This window comes from Kogia breviceps, chromosome 4, assembly GCF_026419965.1.
Source record: "Kogia breviceps isolate mKogBre1 chromosome 4, mKogBre1 haplotype 1, whole genome shotgun sequence".
Classification (NCBI taxonomy): Eukaryota; Metazoa; Chordata; class Mammalia; order Artiodactyla; family Physeteridae; genus Kogia; species Kogia breviceps.
The window spans coordinates 67838585-67858911 of record NC_081313.1 but is presented as its reverse complement, the minus strand read 5'-3'; positions in this window follow the sequence as shown (position 1 = coordinate 67858911).

Genomic DNA, 20327 nt, shown 5'->3' with positions numbered 1-20327 from the left:
ATTAGTGTTTTATCTCAATTTAGACTAATTTCTACTATCAGCAAAATGTCCCCGAAAATCAAATAATAACGACTTCTCCTAAAGCCACTGTGAGGACTCAGGTACAAAATATGCATTGGATATTGTGAAAGCAGGGGACAAAATAATTAGTATGCACTGGAAGAGACAAGGGACAATGAGGAAGTATTCATATAAATTATCTTTAACACACCTAAGCCATTCACATAAACTCTAGTAAATTACAATGTGCGGCCATACATAGAAAACTTCAAAACAAGTCACCTACGGCCCTCATGCCATGTCTTGAACATTCAAATTGTCTGTCTGAGGCTTCCATTAGAGTCAGGTTCTGAAGCCCTTGTTGTCATTCCAACAAAAATGGACATGAGGGGCTTCGCTGGTGGCGCAGTGGTTGAGAGTCAGCCTGCCGATGCAGGGGACACGGGTTCGTGCCCCAGTCCAGGAGGATCCCACGTGCCGTGGAGCGGCTGGGCCCGTGAGCCATGGCCGCTGAGCCTGCGAGTCTGGAGCCTGTTCTCCGCAACGGGAGAGACCACAACAGTGAGAGGCCCGCGTATCAAAAAAAAAAAAAAAAAAAAGGACATGTTTATTAATTAATGCCAGATTGCAAAAAGTGCCTTAGAACATGGCATGACACTAAATATTCTTCAAAAGTGTGATATGCTATGATGGCAACAAGCTACAGTCAGAAAAACTGTGATAATACAATTGGTTAAAACTTGGTAATTATAGGAGTAGGAAATGATTGGGAACAAAGATAGTGCTAACAGGGAACTGTTTTAAATAATTATAACAGCATTTAATAGGACAAAATTCTCATTGTGTGAAGAACAATATAAAACATATAACCTATAGCACTCTTCAGTAGATTCAAAACAGTCTACACAATTAGTGAAACAAAAGAACACTAGAGAAACAAAACTATATGTTTACATGAAATGATTTTTCTCTTCTACCAAATAAGTTAGACCAAAATAAAGGGAAGAATGTTCATAAATTATGCTTTTGAAAAGTAGCTTCAGATCCCCTCAAAAATAAGTCTTATAAATCTGATTTTTGGAAGTTTTTCTATTTCTGATACAGTCTACTGGTCAAAGCGGCAGGGACATGAAATTGCCATTAGTTCCAGCTATTAAAGAAAAGAAGACGCATTAAACCACTATCTTCATTAATCACATCTCAGCCTCCAATCAGAAAATAGGGGTTATCAGAAAGCAACCATCAGTTTAATAATTTGATAATTCTACTTTCTTTTAATATCTAGCACCAGAGAATTGTTGGAAAGAAATTTATTAGAGGCAAATACATTAATTAATATAAAGTACCCATCAGTCACTAATTTTTATGCAGAAGATCAGAGTCCACATTCAAATCAAAGCCAAATTCAAAACGGCACTCTGCCTGCTACAAGCACTGAGAGGTGATGTGAAATGGACTTATGATATGCGTAGAGAAATATATTCTGACAAATTTTGTCCATGGCTTTTTTTATCTGAGTGCTAAAAATTCCTTTAAACTTCCATCAAATTGGGCAAAAAAAGAGAATCCCAGAGGACTCAGAGCTGCTACAAGTATTTACCCTGAGTTTGAGTAAAGCCCTATCAAAAGATTCCCAGAGAGGTAGAGTGTGTGGTTCTGTTCCCTAATTCTTAGAGAAGTGAGGTTCAATTTTGATATTTTCCTAACACCCTTTAATGATTTCAGTTCCTAAAACTGACACTATTGTTGTTATAAAGTCACTCAGACTTTCAAGACCCAATGGGGAAAAACAGCATTTTTAAGTGTCCTATTTATCATCCTCATAGCTAAAGAACAGGGGGAATCAAGGCAAATCCGACCTTTATTTATTAATTTTTCTTTTTAAAGCAAATAACCATGTAGAGAGGAGTACCATGGCTACAAGCACAGAACCTGGAGCCAAAGAGTCATAGTTCAAAATTAAACTCCTTCTGTTTGTATAACCCTGACCAGCTTACTGAATTCCCCTGTACCTTAATTTCCTCATCTCTAAAATGGGAATAATAATAATACCTAACTCAATTGGTAGGAATTGATTATTGATTATTCTTTTGAAGATTTAGCAATTTATTTCTAATATATTTTATTTATAATGATCCATCCTATCATGTATAGACCTGTTCATTAAAATCACTGCCTCCAAGAAATGTAAATATGGCCTTAAAGTCAGTTCATATAACATCAATAAGGATCATTATATCCCTTGCATACATTTCCTCTCTGTCTTTATATACCCCAACTTGAATACACATTACTGAATATTGAGATATTGATGTAAAAATTAGTTATACTCATCAATGATTAGTGGTTCAAAAGACAACCCTTTAATCATGTCTTTCTATTACATACTGTCCTAAACTTCTTTCAAAATTGAATAAAAGAAGTTTATTTGCCTTTAGCCTAGAAACATACAGCTGTGTGTCATTGGACACGTTACCTCATCTTTTTTGTTGTGTATGCCTCAGTTGTCTCATCTAGAAAAGGGACATAAACATAGTTTTCATTTCTTAGAGTTACTGTGAGAAGTGAATGAGATAATTCATGCAAACTCTTGCCCATAACAAAATAATAGTTCTTACTTTCAACTATCAATCAATCCCATTGTTTAGAATAGATTTCTGTAGGTTTAAAATAAAATACCAACATTCTGAACAGTGTAAAGTTAATATTTGTGAAGGGCATGAGAAACAAATATCCACACATGCATATAAAAAATCTATAGAATACCCCCTGCACATTTTTATATATAAATATATGTAGGCACATGGGGAAAAAAGTTATCAGAGAAAAGGTCTATTAACAAATCTCAGGAATTGAATGGAGGTCACTGAAGAAAACTGTATTATTGAAAGAGTATGTGAAAATTTCCATCTGCACATTGAAATAGAAATAGTTTCAAACAAGTAGATTTTCTTTCAGAAAAGAAAATTTAAACAAGATAATTAAAAGATTCCATTGTCTTATTGTATTGCTACTTTTTAAAACTAACAACTTTTAAGATTAATCATTTCCAAGTCTTATGCAGACCAGTGTTCACTACAGTACTATTTACAATAGCCAGGTCATGAAAGCAACCTGAATGTCCTTTGACAGATGAACAGATAAAGAAGAGGTGGTACATATATATACAATGGAATATTACTCAGCCATCTAAAAGAATGAACTTGGGTCATTTGTGGAGACGTGGATGGACTTGGAGACTGTCATACAGAGTGAAGTAAGTTAGAAATACAAAAAAACAAATATCGTATATTAACGTATATAAGGAATCTAGAAAAGTGTACAGATAAACATGTTTGCAAGGCAGAAATAGAGACATAGACATAGAGAAGAAACGTATGGACACCAAGGAGGGAAAGGGGAGTGGGATGAATTGGGAGACTGGGATTGACATATATACAGTAATATGTATAAAATAGATAACTAATGAGAACCTGCTGTATAGCACAGGGAACTCTACTTAATGCTCTGTGATGACCTAAATGGGAAGGAAATCCAAAATAAAGGAGATATATGTACACATATAGCTGATTCACTTCTTAGTACAGCAGAAACTAATACAACATTGTAAAGCAACTATACACCAATAAAAAATTTTTTTTAATTAATAAAATTAATAAATTTCAGAGACCATAGACCAAATTAATATACTGTTGGCTTAGGAAAATATTTGAAACAAAATTCAGAATTTCATATTATTGTACATATCTAACTATAAATTGACAATGAATATAAACTGAGCACTATTTTCCCAATGAAAGATCACTCCAGAAACTTGTTGGCCAACCTGCAAATATAAAATTTTAGATATATGGATAAAGTAATAGTCGTGTACTAAAAATCACATATAGTACTAAATTATATTTAATTTAAACCTCTTTTCCCCATGTATTTTTTATGAAATAACTTCAATCTTCTCAGTAGAGCTTTGGCATCACTCTCTTTGTCAGATTTGAGCTTCTTCAGTAATTTAGCAGAGTTTTCCAGGGAATGTCTTATTAATTTATAAGGTGAATCATCTATGACATTATTACTAAAAGTTGTATCCTACTACTTAAATAGCTATTCCCACAAATTTAAGACACTTGTTTTTCTACTGTGTTGTTTATTTTGATTTGTTAAACTGTAGTTTTATATGTGTGCTCTCTATCAACAGTGTCAACTACTTACCAAATTGATTTTAAAGTAATTTGTAAGGGCCTGTTTACAAAAGCAGTCAGTATTTTACCGGAAGAATAACTAAAGATTAATAAACTAACCAAACTTTATCAAATTAATAATTAATGAATTAATACATTTATTTGGCACAGTTTTTTCAAAGACACTGTCAAGTGAACTTGAGATCATGTCAGACAAGTGTGATTTCCTCAAAGATTAAACCAATTTTTTTGTTTTTTCAAAATAAAGTAATTGACACTTTTGCTTCCAGGAAGATGGAATAGATGTACTTTTACCTTTTTTTTTTTTTCCAGAGTACAAATAAAAACTCTGGACATTCTATTTAAAAATATATAAATAACAGCAGTTAAACATAAGAAGACTCTGAAAGGTAAATGGAAAAAGGTGAATTGGCTAGGCATCTTGGGACCCAAGGAATAACTCAGTGGTGCAAGTTCTCTGGTTGTTTTGTTTTGTTTTGTTTTTTTCTTTGTGTCCATGCCCCGCGGCTTGTAGGATTTTAGTTCCATGACCCAGGATTGAACCCAGGCCCTTGGCAGTGAGAGCACAGAGTCCTAATCACTGGACTGATGGGGAATTCCCTCTGTTTTTTCGTTTTGTTTTGTTTTTTTCCTGCTTTGTATATCCCAGACTAATTGCTGTATAAGGGAGTAATCTGGAAATGCCAATAGATACACACAAAACAGAAGCCAGTTTTCTCTAGAGCTGCGAAAGGGAGAAACTAAAGAGACAGAAAAATCTAGATAATAGATAATAATCACTCTACTCCAACAAAAAACACTGGAAAAAACTGTGTCCCTACTCAGCTTACACCAAAGCTGAGTAGGGAGCCCAGACTTGCACTCCATCTTGTTTTAATGAAAGGCATCAACCCTCACACTGGGTGATGTGAGAGAAGGCCAAGAAGGGAGCCAGGACTTTCGTCCTTGCCAAGCATTAATGATCCTTCCTTCCCCTATGTGTCAATAGAGAACACATGAAGAGCCTGGACTTCCATTGGCACCTGGAAGTAAAGAGGCATCTTGTGCATCCCTGCTGGGAGGTATCAGAGAAGGCCTAGTCTAGAGGTGGACTTTCACCATCCCCCAGCACTACCAAGGCCTTACCACTGTAAGTTTCAGTAGAAACTCTACTGTGGTTTCAGTAGAGGTCACATGGAAAACAATAACAAGGCACTTCTACTCTTTCAGTAACAGTGGAATCAGCAAGAGCATAATGATGAGCCATAAGTCCCACTCCTGCCCAGAAGTAGCAAGATGACTCCTTTAGGTATCAATGAGACCAAGGGGGACCAGACTTCTATGCCACCTGGCAATAAGTTGGTGATCCCTCATTTCCCATAGTGAATAAAATGCCATTCCAGTAGTGATCATCATCTGAATTTTCTTTAAATTAGTCATTCAGATGCAATATAACTAGTGTGACAAGATACCCCAATTCTACGAAGACTGTCCTGAACTACTATGCCTGATGTCCTAGAATAATTATATATATATTTTGCCTTTCTATCAAAATAGCTACATTTCCTTAAGTAAGCAAAACAGTTCTGAGATATAGCCATTTTACAAATCAAAAGATTGGAATGTATTGCCTATTTCATCTTGTCTGGCTGAGACAAGCTCTACAGAGCTGTATATACCTAGCATCAGTGTGTTATTTGTGCTCCCATCTTTCCCCAGTTGCAGCATTCTGACTGCAGCTTTCTTTATATCCTTTAATGTAGATTAATACAGTATATTCACTTTATACCTGCAATATTATCACAAGGAAGACATTGATTAGCAAAATAAAATTATAATTACATACATATTTGTCCAGTTATTGACACATCTGGACAACAAATTGGGTCTAGGCCCTGTGTTTAACTAATTCTGTTATTACAGTTGAATTTGTCAAGTGCTTTGCTTTTTAGCTACAGTTATTTTCTTCATCCAAATAGCTCTTTTTTTTCTTGTCCTTTAAAGAAGAGTTTAAAACTTTTCTCCAAAAATTATTTACATGTTTGTATCGAGAAGTGAGCATATCTGATGGCAAAGTTGGTACTTTCAAATTATTTCAGTGGGAAAGGGCAGTGTTGGGGAGGTGCTGAAGCTAGAAAGGTTCAGTTCTAATTTTCCAAAGAAAGTTTAGAGTGTCTATGAGATAACTCTATAAGAAATCTTATAGGCAAGAATTTGGTCAAATGGAACCAACTGGAGATATTGACTAATCTCAACAATCAAAGCTTAGGGGTTTCAGAGTCCAACCTGTAGTATTATCAAAATCTAAGACCATGTAGAAGACTTCTTACCATATGAAGATTAGGGGAAAAACTTAAAACTGGGGAAAAAGGAGGGCTGGCAGAATGAATATGTGCTCAAGCCTCTTAAAACAATAGGGCATGGAATCAATTACTGAGGCAACAACTTGGTTATCTAATTGGAAACATAATAAGGACTGATCTTGATAATAAAATTAAAATGCCATTGTCAGCAGTAAAATCTTCATGCTTGTAACCCTGGCTTGATAATAAGATAGAAGCCCCGTTATCAGCAGTAAACTTTCCTAAACATGTCTTTCATTATGGGAATATTTCTTTTAAAGTCATACATATACAAATGAACAAATAAACTTTTAGTTCCTAATTTACTAACTTAAAATCATATTGCTTGGCATTCAAATAAAATACCCCCTGATCTCACTGTCTGCATTTTTCCCTATTCTCTAATATGTTTAGTCAGAAGAGTCTTCATATTGTCCCACAAACTGCCACATTCAATAATCATGACAGCCATTACCTAGAATGTTTTTCTTCCTGTGTTTTTCTTCCTGTTGTTTCAGTCACTATTCAAAGATCACCTACGTCTAGTTTCTCTGTGTGAATATTTTCCTTCTACAAAAACGTTTAAAAATGCTGTAATCTCTATTGAGCCCAGTCCTTCTATCCAATAAAAGGTATATCACATTATTCTGAACTTTTAAATTTAAAAAAAAAATTTGATACCACATGTTTTTTAGTTGTTCTTTGCCAATGGAAACGTAAAATTCTAGGAAGATACAAATCATACCTTATATTTCATTATTTATATTTATCTATACCATCTAGCAAAGTTCTGAAAATATATTGTGTGTTGCTATAAAAAAATGATGTTGTACTGTACTGTATTGGGCTTGGAGGTTCAAGAAGCTCATTCTGATTAACTTTTAATAAAACTGATGTAATTTATGGATGTATACAGGCTCTGAAAAGCTAAGCTTTTAGGACTAGAGGTAATGTTACTGATTCAAGATGTTTTTATCTTTTTCAGATAGTTTAAAAAATATTTTATCAAGATATATCTGATTCACTATTCTTCTCCCAACTAATATTCTCACCCTCTGTATTCCTTAGCATAAAATCCAACAAGAACCAGCGTGACTAGTTTATACCTCTTTTAGGCAGAGCCAATCACATCTTGCCAGTAATCACAGTCTAACAGTCTTGTGCCAAATATCTCATAGCTCTTTACACTATGAGATGGGGTTTCTAGGTGGGTGGTTTCCCCTAGAACATGATATTAGAAGCTGATAAGTCCTGTGCAATTACCATTATGAATTCTACTTGATTGGGTGGCAAGGGAAAGATTTCTGGCTTAGTTTTGTTCTTCAGGGTAATAGGATTTTTCCTTTAATGTACTAAAGATGGCAGAAAAAGACTAAACATTTTCTTCTCTTATTTTTCCATCAACTAACTATAACTGGAATAAAATGTTGCTCCCCTCTCACCTCCACAAATGTTTCTTACCTAACTTCTGGGCCCTTCACACTCACATTACATTAAAAGTGTGGACCAAGATTGTATTTGAAAGTTTTACTCTCTCTCTTCCCATATACTTGTTTGCAAAGATAGATATATACATGCATAAACATTTTTGCAATTATATATATGGATATATATATATACACCCAATTAACTACATCAAAAGGTGTGTGGGATTTAGGATAAATAATTTAAAATTTTGTCCCTATCTGAGATAATGGAAAATTGAAAAGACTCAGAAGGAAGGGTTTCTTTGTTAATTGTCATCACATGGTATATCTTCCTAAAATAATTTACTTTGAAGCCACAAGAGATAATGGTGACTACATATTTGCTGAATTGTTGTGGTTTTTAAAATTTGAGATATAACTTTTAGTCTAGAATTTATAAAACAAGCATTCTCCAAATCCTTACTGTTATTCAGTTGTCTGGACTAAAAAATGTTAGATAATGTGCCTATTTTCCTGATCTCCCATACCTGCTCCTGACACCACACAAATGTTCACTTGTTTATCTTATGCAGAATAAGGTAACTTCAACCTAATTTTAGTATCTCTAAGAACAAGCCAGATTTAATTACATTAGACACTATCAAAAAATTAACATATCATATGATCCAGCAATCCCACTTCTGAATATATCCAGAGGAAATGAAAAACATCATCTTGTAGAGTGATCTGTACTCCATGTTCATTGCAGTATTATTCACAGTAGCCAACATAAGGAAACAATCTACATGTCTGTCAACAGATGAATGGATAAAAAAGATGTAGTATAGTATACACAAGGGAATATTTTTCTGCCATGAGAAAAAATCCTGTTTGTGACAACATGGATGAAACTTGTAAGCATTATGCTGAGTGAAATAAGTCACACAGAGAAAGACAAATACTGTATGATATCCTTTATATGTGGCATCTAAAAAAGCCAAACTCATAGAACAGAGAATAGAGTAGTGGTTACCAGGGGCTGAAATTTGGGGGAAATGGGAAGATCTGGTCAAAGAGTATAAACTCCCAGTTATAAGATGAATAAGTGCTGGGGGATCTAATGAACAGCATGGTGATTATAGTTAATAATACTGTATTATATACTTGAAAGTCTCTAAGACAGTGGTTCTTAAATGTTCTTATCACAAAAAAATGGTAATTATATAATGAGAGGGAGATATTAAGACTATGGTGGTAATCATTTGCAATATATTTTTCAAAGCAGCATGCATAGCATAAACTTACACGATATTATATGCCAATTACATCTCATCTGGAAAAAAAACAAACAAATAAAGCCAAAAAGCCATAATTTTAAGATAATTGTTTTAACTATGATCCAGAAGGACTAAATAATATAGTTTATCAATTTTGCAAATCAAATATTTTCACATTTTATTATATCAGAAATTTAGAAATTTGGAAGTGTCCTATATTCTACAGCTTGTTTTGGTGTGGTAAGGGTATTTGTTCCTTTTATTCTTAATGTATACACAATAAAATAATGGCATGAATCACAGCAAATGGCAACTTATATGAGATAAATATACATTATCAAAATTAGGAAGAAATATTGACATATTTAATAGATAGGCCTCATTTAATAAGTATTTCACAGGTAATTGTTGAATGTATTTTGGCAAAAGGGGGAATGATAAGTGGTAATAACTTAGAAATGCTTTTGTTATCAGCTGTTGAGAATTATAACCAGCAAAAGTAAAACACAGTAGTTTTTTTTAAAAATCAATAAATCAAGAAAATAAGATGTAACATAGTACATAAAGAGCTCAGGGATTCCTGTACATGAGATGTATTATACTGAATAGATAAAAGCCTCTCATGAATATACAGATGATGTGATGTTCCAGAGCCATTAATCTATCACCTCTAATGGGCGTTAAAGACCAGTTTGCTAATAAACACCTGTGTTACAATCATTAAAAGTAGTACACCATGGACTGTTTATCCTCTGAATGACATGTGGAAAGAGCTTTTGACATATATTTTTTTTAATCTACAGAAACTCCTCTCTTAAAACTTATCTCATGAATCAGAATTGTAGCCCATTTAATGCAGCAACTTCAAGTAAGTTGCAGTGCATAATATCCTTCTTTGTCATTTTTGTAGCTATGGTTTTCAACCATGTGAGTTTAAAATAAATGAGCTACACTTGTTGAGTAGATGGGCAATCAGATTGAGGAATTTGTGTCTCTGAGCTCTTCTATTCTATTCCACGTAAAAATTTTCTGTGAAAAGCACTTAAGTGAAAACTCCATACATTGTGTTTGCAAATGAACTTGTGAATATGCCATTAAGAACAGGAATTTTAGTGGAGTCAAGTCATGATTATGTGCCAGATTTAGACATGTCACAGATGATAGCAATGCCTCCTCACTTTATACTACATTATTTAAAATAAATAATGTAACAAAACTTACTTTCCTGTAATTACAAGTACTTATAGTACTAGTATGTGCAAGTTGCTTTTTCAAGCATTTAACAGTTATTCAGTCTTTAAATAATTATGTGAAGTGGGTAGCAGCAAGAACTCCAGACTACAGAAAAGAAAATGATAAGTAGATGGGTTAAGTAACTTGTCCAAAGTTTCACAGAAAAAGGGTAAAAGAGTCAGTTTTCACAGACAAATAGTCTGACCTTGAGTCCATATTCTTACCAACTAGTATATTATTTCTATACATATATTAATGCACACTTTTAGAGAGTTTGGTTATAATCCAAAGTATGAATATATCTATTCATTCTTAGTCAGGTATAAGTATACCTAAATCATCTAGTATATAATACCCAGTGTCAGTTGGTCATAGGACTGTTTTATATAAAATATTGTCCTAAAAATATATGCCATTATAGTATCCTGGTAGTATATAGTTTTCCCATTTTCTGATAGCAGATTTAAAGTCTCAGCAGTGAAAATTTGTACAACACATTAATTGGATATTCTCAGGCAGTAAGTAAGCCCTCAAGCACCATGCTATGACCCGCTCAGCCAGTGAGAGCTCACACACACCATCCTGCATTAAGTATTCTTTGGTAATATGTGGTATGCTATGGCCCTTCTTCTTCACCATTCATGCCATTCTCTTGAGAAAATTTGTAACTTATATTGGCTGACAAATTGTAACCATGTGATACTAGAGACTTGGTGTTAAAATGCAGATTTTAGTATCACAAGAATCTTTGGGGATGTGGTAGAGAAAAGGAGGTAAAGTTCAGCAAGTGATTGGAGTTTCAGGGAAACTCTTTGACATAAAATACGTTAGAAATATTGAATACAACTTGGGAGAAATAACCAATAGCTGTGCAAATGGAAGGTAGAAGGAAGTATGGGTGGGGAAATAGCATTTCTTTGGAAGATTTGAAAATAGCAGAAGGGTATTTTCATAATTTATATAATCTTATATTTCTATTTAGATACCTCCCACCTTACTAACAGAATATGCCTATATTGAATAGTAAGAATGAGTCTGAAGTAAACTTATGGGTACAATTAGGGTTAATTTTGAGATTAAACTGGTTGGGAGAGAAATAGGAATGTATGTGTATTTGGAAGACAGAGACAGGGGAAATAATATGCCAGTGAAATAGAAAGGAATATGAAAATGAAAATGAAACTTTGGCTTTTAATGGAAAACTGTGATGATAGAAATAAAATCTAAGATTCTGACTTCAAATGCATAAGATGATTTTTAGATACTAATATTTCTAAACTCAACATGTATTGTTTGCCCTGTGAGCATTTTTTTATTATGGATTATTTATGTTAAATTTAATTTCAAGTTACAAGGTTACTCTGCTATAATTCACTTTGGTAATAGTTACTTACCCCTTGTCCTTTTGCACTGTTACCTATTTCCCCATTTTCTGAATTAAAACTTATCCATTCTTCACTTTATGATTTCCAAACCTGCCATTGCTATTTTCCATATATTGATATGATCTGTGATGCTCTGTTAAACAAGCACTAACATTTGGGGGTTAAATGAGAGCACTGTCACTAGTATACTCCTCTTTTATATGCTGTACAGGAAGTGAGTAAATCACTAAGACCAGGATAGAAAGAAGAAATGGGAAGGAATAAGACGGTATTTTTGTATGTATTTTTAAAATATATTACACAAATTATTTTATTTTCCATCCCTGGTGCTGATCTGATTTACTTCTCTGCCCTTTGGCTTTTATATGATATACAGCTTATGATAACACCAGTATTTTTCTCAATAGACTTATAATGATATTACATACCATTAGAAACACATAATTCTGTCATTATCAATGATAGTCATGCATTAGAGTAGAAATATGGTACCATATTCCAGCAGAAATATTTGATATTTTCAGTTTGAGACTGTTTTAATGTTACTCTATCACCATTATCTGATATTGTATAATGTACTTGAGAAAAATACTGTCAAACAACTAAGAAAATATGATATGTTTTCAAATGATGACAGGGTTCGTAACTTATTGGTATACATGGAAGGAAAAAAATCATTTTTCTCACTGGAAGAAAAAGAATACCTATTATTATGAAATCTTGGGAGACATGTTATGAATTTTTAATGAAGCTAATACAAAAACTCACAAAATGTTTGGTTATAAAACATGAGAATATTTATGTCTCTAACCTCACAATCCAAATTTCCAAGTAAAATGCAAGATGTGTTTTGAAAATATCAATTCCTTTTTAAAACTCTCAATGAAAAAAGTTTTTAAAATCCACATATGTCTCTACATAGTTGAAATAAAGTTTTTATCCTGACTCTATCATCAGGTGTATGTGTGACAAAAGCAGATAGCTTGGCTTAGCATGCATACAGCATTTCACATGTTTTGGCATTAATATTGCAAATGTAAACAAAATTATGACTGCTAATATAAACTTATGTATTTTTCAATTGTTAAAATAATTTGTTATATGGAAACTCTATACAAAAAGTGATGTTAATGCACATGAGTAATTATCAGTTTGGGATCATAAAGGTGAATATTAGAAGGATTAATATCAGTTCTTTAATATTTATAAGGATTTTTTATACCTTTCAAAGATATATACATATGCAAGGGAATATATTAGGCATACTTAAGTGTCTGGGGATGGATAACTTCATATATTTCAAGGGTATATACATATGCAAGGAATATATTAAGTATATTTGATTATCTAGAGATAAGACAAAGAAGGAAATGAGGGTGGAGTCTTTCACTCATTAATCATTATTTTATACCCGTTAATAGAGATGATGAAATTATTTCTTTGATTCTGAAAAACAAGTACAGAGAGATATGTGTGTTACATTTTTTACAGAGTTGAAGAATGGACCTGCTGTTATTTTTTAAAATATGTATACTTTAGAGTGGTTTGGTGATGTTAAATTGAAATGACTGATACATTTCCACAAAGTAAATAATTTCTTCTTACACATTTAAAATTCTTTAAAAGAAAATATTGCAATTTTTGGTCCTAGTTATTCTGGACTATTTGGAATTTGACTTATTCTCCTGCAATAAAGAAATGGAAAATTGGGGAAAATATATAAAAGAAGTGTTTCAGCACAGAGATGTGATTCTTTTTTTTTTTTAATAGATATATTTATTTATTTATTTTTGGCTGCATTGGGTCTTTGTTGCTGCGCACGAGCTCTCTCTAGTTGCGGCGAGTTGGGACCACTCTTCTGTTGCGATGCACGGGCTTCTCGTTGTGGTGACTTCTCCTGTTGCCGAGCACAGGCTCTAGGCATGTGGGCTTCAGTAGCTGTGGCACAGGGGCTCAGTAGTTGTGGTGCACGGGCTCAGTAGTTGTGGCTTGCAGGCTCTAGAGTGCAGGCTCATTAGTTGTGCCACATGGGCTTGGTTGCTCCACGGCATGTGGGATCCTCCCGGACCAGGGCTCGAACCTGTGTCCCCTGAATTGGCAGACGGATTCTCAGTCACTGTGCCACCAGGGAATCCCCAGAGATGTGATTCTTGAGAACAAGGAAGCCCATGAGGCAAGCACCACAATCAATGCAGCTTCTAGCTTGAGAATATTTCCAAAATATTATAGGTAAATGGAGCCAAAACAGAGAGTGACAGTCTCACTGGGTAAAGGAAAATAGATTGAATTTTAGAATGGTGCAGAAGACTGAAATTTAAAGAACTGACTAATGAGACATGGTTGGTCAAGAAGTACTAGCAATCTGGGTCACTGAAGAATCTTGAACAGCATGTGTTCAAAATAAGGCTCTCTAAGGTCTAACACAACACTGAAGTAACAAGAGGCCTTAAAATTAGATATTTCTCATGTGTAATAGAGATCTTATTTGTGTCTGTCTTTTGTGAAAACCTGGATGTCCCTCAGACATAATTGCTGTGAGACAGAGATTTGGACAGACAGACAGTAAATGACTCTTTAGGAAAATATCAAAGTCAGTGCTACCCTATGCCAAGGTATTTTGATCACATATTTGTTTTGAATCTTTACCTGGAGAAATGAAGTGGTTAAACAGTGAATTAATAGAACTAATACTTATATTCAGACCAATCATTCTTTCAGAAGTGCCTGATAGTCATGAATATGATGAGTCAGAAAACAATTCAGTAACTGAAAATGCCCACCAAGTGAACAGTTGAATGCAAAGCACTCAGACCATTTGTTTTCAAAATTCTAAACCTATTATTTTTCTATCTGAACAGAAGCCCAGTGCTGTATCTGAGAGCACCAAGATAATTTATTAATTAAAATTTTAAAACTCTATAGAATAATACTTTAGTGAAAGGTTTAATGATATTTTTACATTGAGGATTGGTTCACATTTTACTTTATTTTCTTCAATTTTAGTTACATTATAGAAAACATTAAGAAATGTCATCCTTCTAAAGACAGAGTCAAAATGTTGTGGTCTTTAATAATTTAATATTGAATAAGAAATCCAAGTTTTTAAAAAATTCATAGTTATACATGCCTACAATGTGGGTAATGTTTACAAGTATACTTGCCATTTGAATTCATTGAACTGTTTTGAAGATTCAGAAATTCCTAATACTTGTCAAAAAATAACAATATAATGTAGTCAAGGGACTTCCCTGGTGGTCTACTGGTTAAGACTTCACCTTCCAATGCAGGGGGTGCAGGTTTGATACCTGGTTGCGAAGCTAAGGTCCCATATGCCTCACAGCCAAGGAACCAAAACATAAAACAGAAGCAATATTGTAACAAATTCAATAAAGACTGTTAAAAATGCTAAAAAAATAATGTAGGCAAGATCCTGAATTTTCCGAGTATTGAAAAAAATGCCTAATGTCAAATGACAGTTTTTAAACCTCTAACGCCATCCTGATTTGGCTAAGTGAATAGAGAGGAGAGGCAAATTAATTTAGAATTCACACTATACCATTACAATTGGTAATCACAATCTTTGTTTGTCCTCAGTTTTGAAAGAAGAAATATGTTTTTGAGTTTCTAATTACGTGTCACCAAGTATTTTATTCCAGGTTTTGTAATCAGACAAGCAGACATTTAAAAATATTTGGAAGAATTTTAAAAATTAAAATGTATTTTCCAATGCCTACGTTAAATAAAATTAAAGACAAATATAAAGGCAAATAGTGAATTATCCATAACTCAGCCAGCCAGCTACCTATCTATCCATCTATCTATCTATCTATCTATCTATCTATCTATCTATCTATCTATCTATTATACCCTTACACCAATCATTGCAAGATTTTTCCAATATTAATGCAACTCTTTGGAAACATCAGTTTTTTTTCTTGTAATGTCTGACTGCACTTACATATGGAAATTTCCCTGTTTACATTTATATATATATTTTTACATACAACTATTATATATATGCTCATGAAATATAGATGGAGTACCATATACTATAGGTCTAAACATTTTAAAGTTTTAAACCAAAATACAGCTGTTGTCCAACCTCTTTCCCCAGACTTGGACCCTGACACAGGTCCGCCCATACACCTTACCTGTACAAGCCAGAGACTTTCAGGGCACCTTTCACCCTAGGGCCATCCTAGGGCTGGAAGTCAGAGGAGTGACATGGGTTCAGCTGAGACTGAATGGGGCAGAGCTGGAACTAGGGACTGACTGGGTCACACTCCCCAGAGAGCTGAATGGACTGCTTTCCTGTCCCTACAAATAACCTTACCTGTTTTGCATATCCAGGCAATTAGTAAGGTCTTTCAAATTAAGACCATCTAAGCAGAGGGAAGGAGGGAAACATAGTTATCTATTTGGTTACACATTTTTTTTTATTGAATTGGGTGGCCAGCTTAAACAAAAACAGTCGAATTTCCCAAGGCCAATGTTATGCTTTTCTACTTTCCTGCCATCAACACACACTACACAAATACACACAACTCATGCACACACTGGTGCACTCTCAGACCCACATTTTTTCAACAGGAGAACCTGATTTATCTCACACATCCTTTCCTGTATTTATCGTGTACTCAACAAATTGCTAAAAATTCAGAAAACATGTTTTACAAGGACAAAAAGAAAAAAAAAGTGTTTCAATGTTTGTGGTAGGCAGAATTATCTAAAGCATGTAGCTAAGGACAAGGGCCTCTCTTTGCTCAGGTCTACCTAAGGACATTTTTTAATGTTACTGCTAAAAATATAAGTAATCTCAGAGGCTTAATTTCAATACATAATTGCAGTGTACCCTTAGGGTGAGAATAATGTGAGTGTGGTCTCACCTGTTACCTGGAATGGATTATAGCATGTACATACATTTGCATAATATATTTTCTATCATTTTCATAATTTTTAATATATGGCTCTATAAATTTTTATGATCTTGCATGTGTTTCAGAATAATCAGACTTCCTATTATATAAAATGTAGTTTACATAATATTTTGAAATAACGAAAGATGTGAAAAATGTGGCTCCTTTTGTTATATGAGTTGTCAAGGCGACTGGAGAAGATAATCTTTTTGAAGATCCTGGAAAATTCATGGCAGATTTGTAGCTAGGAAACAAACAAAACCTTGTGAAGTGCTCCTCTCTTGTTTAAAGACATGCCTCAAGCCTATAAATATGTATATCAAGATATGTTCTCAGTATTCAAAAATTATCCTAGGGCTTTTAAAGATGTTAATAAATAGATCTTGGAATGTCTACTAAAAAGAGATAAGAAAGTTATTGTAGCCATTTTAAGATAGGAGTAGAAGTTATAGCAGAGATTTGATTTAGAAATGGGGGACTTCTCTGGTGGTGCAGTGGTTAAGAATCCGCCTGCCAATGCAGGGGACATAGGTCCAGTCCCTGGTCTGGGAAGATCCCACATGCTGCGGAGCAACTAAATCTGTGTGCCACAACTACTGAGTCTGCACTCTAGAGCCTGCAGGCCACAATTGCTGAGCCCACCTGCCACAACTGCTGAAGCCCGCGTACCTAGAGCCATGCCCAAACAAGAGAAGCCACCAAAATGAGAAGCCTGTGTACCACAACGAAGAATAGCCCCCACTCACCGCAACTAGAGAAAGCCTGTGCACAGCAACAAAGACCCAACACAGCCAAAAATAAATAAATAAATAAATTTATTTTTTTTTAAAAAAAGGAAAAGAAATGGGACCTCACCTAGACTAAGGAACTGTGAAGTATAGCTTGATAAAATGATAATAAAAGTAATATCTAAAGATGAGTTAAAGTGGTAAAAGAGGAGAAAGATTATCCTATGCAGAAATATGTTCAAAGTTCCAGCATTAAGAAAATGGGTACAATACTGAAAGAAAATGAGGTTCATGCAGAGACGGTTTCCCTACGTTTTAGAATTCCAACCTTTTGTTTGCTCAAAAGATTGTATATCTCTTCTTTAATTATTTATCTGAAGGTGAAATTAATTTTGACAGCCATTGTTATACTTCTTAATGCACTTACCATTTAGTAGACAAGAACATTGGGAATCACTGAACCACTGCAAATAATTCACTAATGACTTTGGTTAAATATCTATATACAAATCATGCTGGCTGCTATTGTCACTATGAGGCTAACATTCCTTTTCATTTGCCAGTCTGTACCCTAAAAGAGATTCTAAGTTTCATGTTTTCCCTTTCCTCTTCCTCCCCATCAAATTTTTGAAACTTAGCATGCAGTTAATTTTACTTATGGAAATTGGCACTCAGTCAACCTCCTGCTGCCCAACTTCAGCTCTCTCTGCTGATTCCTGATCTACATCATTATTTTTGCTCAGTGTCCAGTGTAATGAAGAAATGAAAAGATAAGTGTTCATGGCTGCCTTACTTCTGGACTGGAAGTATGTAACCTTATTTTTTTTTTTTATTTTTTTTTTTTTTGTGGTACGCGGGCCTCTCACTGTTGTGGCCTCTCCCGTTGCGGGGCACAGGCTCCGGACGCGCAGGCCCAGCGGCCATGGCTCACGGGCCCAGCCGCTCCGCGGCATGTGGGATCTTCCCGTACCGGGGCACGAACCCGTATCCCCTGCATCGGCAGGCGGATTCTCAACCACTGCGCCACCAGGGAAGCCCTGTAACCTTATTTTTGAGTTACGGTGGAATACATTTGAGACCGAAACGTTAATTGATATATACACACTACTATATATAAATGGATAACTAATAAGAACCTGCTGTATAGTGCAGGGAAGTCTACTCAATCTTTAATGGCCTATATGGGAAAAGAATCTTAAATAAAAGTGGTTATATGTATATGTATAACTGATTCACTTTGCTGTACACCTGAAACTAACACAACATTGTAAATCAACTATACTCCAATAAAACAATTTTTTTAAATCACATGATTTTCATAAAGCCATTGGTATTTTGTGGTCATAGCCATGTATCAAAACTTTAATAAATAAACAGCAGAGAAGAGAATTAAGTCATTTTTTTAAAATAAATTTTTCCATATTTTATACAAGCAGTCTATTTTCTAACATGTTGCTGTGACCCTTTTCCGATACTATGTTTTATATAAGAATGGGAGAACACTGCAAAACATAAGCCAGAACTGAGACACATGATAGAGAAGTAAGGCATTAGAAAATACAGTAACTAAAGGATTAAATATTTGAACTATATAAAATTATTACAAACAAGACAAAGCTAATATGGCCTGGTCAAGTTGCCTTAATATATATATGCCTACACAGAGTAATATTGTCTCTCATGTGATGTTATTTTCCTTTCTTTCAATATTGTATATTCTGGTTAAAATAAAGTTTTGAGTTTTTAAAAAATTCTTAAATTTAATTCTAAAATGGGATTCATTTACTTTTGCCAAATCAATCTAATATTACCTTTTTCCCCCTACTGGTCTGGTATGTAATTTAGGAAAGAAAAAAAAAAAAAAAAAAGCTATCTTGACTCTGCAGCTTTGATATTATTGACCTTGTCAAATACGAGAAGGATGACAGTAGAGAACACACTTTTTTCAGTGGTATAAGCTGATAATATTCAGTCAAGTTGACATTTAAGGATCATTTCTAATCACATTTAGAGTTGAATCTCATGCTACTCTTGGTAAAGCTTTTCTGAACCTTAGAACCTTTTGAACTTAAGAAGGAACAGTCTGATCTTTGAGAAAAATGCTTGTCGATTAAGAAAAATGGACACTGATGAAGGAATGGACCATAAATTCAAATGTAAGCAAGAAAAATCTCTAGAAATTTCTGAATTTTTACTTTAATTTAGACGGACACTAATCTACCATGTGAAATGTGGTAGGAGATTAGGCATATGACATTTTCTCAATTGACTTTTAAAAAATAAAAATTGCTTTTGACTATCTCTCTTTTATAATTTGTATACAATGGGTTCTCCTCTTATTCATGGGTTAGATTCTGAAGTCATACTTCCAGAAGAAAAATCACAATGTAGTCAGTTACTCTTGAGAATCCCGTAAATCGTCCTTTAATTTACAAAACCCAGGACCTCAGATTCTGAAAAGAACTTGTATTTTATTTATGCATATAAATACATCCTCCTGGCCCTTAAATAATGGAGGTCAAGGATTTGTTTGAACCCCAAATTATTCTATCTCTTACTTTAAAAAAAACCTCTCTGCCTCTCCTTTCTGTTCTCTTCAATCTGTCCCTTTACTCCTACATCTACCTCTATCTTAATCTCTTCTCTCTCAGCCATATCGTTGCAAACCAGCAAATTAATGCGTGTGATGTTATTCCATCATACTGTAATGAATGCAGCTGATGTAAATCAAAGACTACAACAACATGCTATATTTATATGAAAAAAGTTGCAATTTATCTGTAAAGAAATGATATATCTAATTAGGCCTTACCACATATTTTCCCAGACTCCAAACTCTTGTAAGATATGAATGTAAGATAT